At 34.7% G+C, this 812-nt stretch overlaps 1 non-coding gene across 1 annotated transcript; it reads left to right on the top strand.

The window, feature by feature from the left end:
- The first annotated feature begins 349 nt into the window (after positions 1-349).
- Positions 350-452, top strand: LOC115284469. The gene has a single exon (XR_003905222.1). It is a non-coding gene; the product is annotated as a U6 spliceosomal RNA (small nuclear RNA).
- The last annotated feature ends 360 nt before the right edge of the window (positions 453-812 follow it).

The following is an 812-nucleotide window of genomic DNA, read 5'->3' as shown; positions in this document are numbered from 1 at the left end:
TGATGCGGGGCTGGTTCTATTGACCATGAGATTATGACCTGAGCCAAAATCAAGAGGCAGATATTTAACTGATTGAGCCATCCAAGTGCTCCTAAGTTTCCAAATTTCAAGAAAAATTACTGGGCCTTCAAAGAAGCAAGACAGTATGGCTCATGTATGGGAAAAGTAGTCAACAGAAACAGAGCCTGAGGAAGTCTTGACTTTGGGCTTAACTAGACAATCACTTTATATCAGCAATTTCAATTTTCTTAAAAGTTAAGGAAATCATGAGAATACAAAAATTATGCCTCACTAAATAGTGAATGTTAATACAGAGATAGAAGTTATTTTAAAGAACCAATAAGAGTGTGTGCTCTGGTAGTACATGTCCTAAGATTGGAACAATACAGAGAAGATTAACATGGTCCTTGTGCAACAATGACATGTAAATTTTTGAAGCATTCCATATTTTAACTAGAATTTAAATAAAAACTAGAAAAAAGAAGGAAAAGTAAACAGTTGACAAAAAAAAGAACCAATAAGAAATTCTGGAAGGAAAAAATACAGACTGATATGAAAAATTCACTAGTGGGGCTCAACAATACATCTCAAGAATCAGCATACATGATGATTGGTCAAATGAGATGATCCAGTCTAAGGAATAGAAAGAAAAAAGAAGGAAGGAAAAAAAACAGAACCATCCGAGAACTATGGAGAATGGTCAAGTGAACCACTATACATGATAACAGGAATCCCAGAAGGAACAAAGGGAGACAAAAAAGGGCAGAAAGAACAGCTGAAGAAATGATAACCAAAAGTTACCAAAACTTGAT

The sequence above is a fragment of the Suricata suricatta genome, chromosome X (assembly GCF_006229205.1).
Source record: "Suricata suricatta isolate VVHF042 chromosome X, meerkat_22Aug2017_6uvM2_HiC, whole genome shotgun sequence".
Classification (NCBI taxonomy): Eukaryota; Metazoa; Chordata; class Mammalia; order Carnivora; family Herpestidae; genus Suricata; species Suricata suricatta.
Note: the sequence above shows the minus strand (reverse complement) of the source record. Positions and strands in the feature narration are given on the sequence as shown.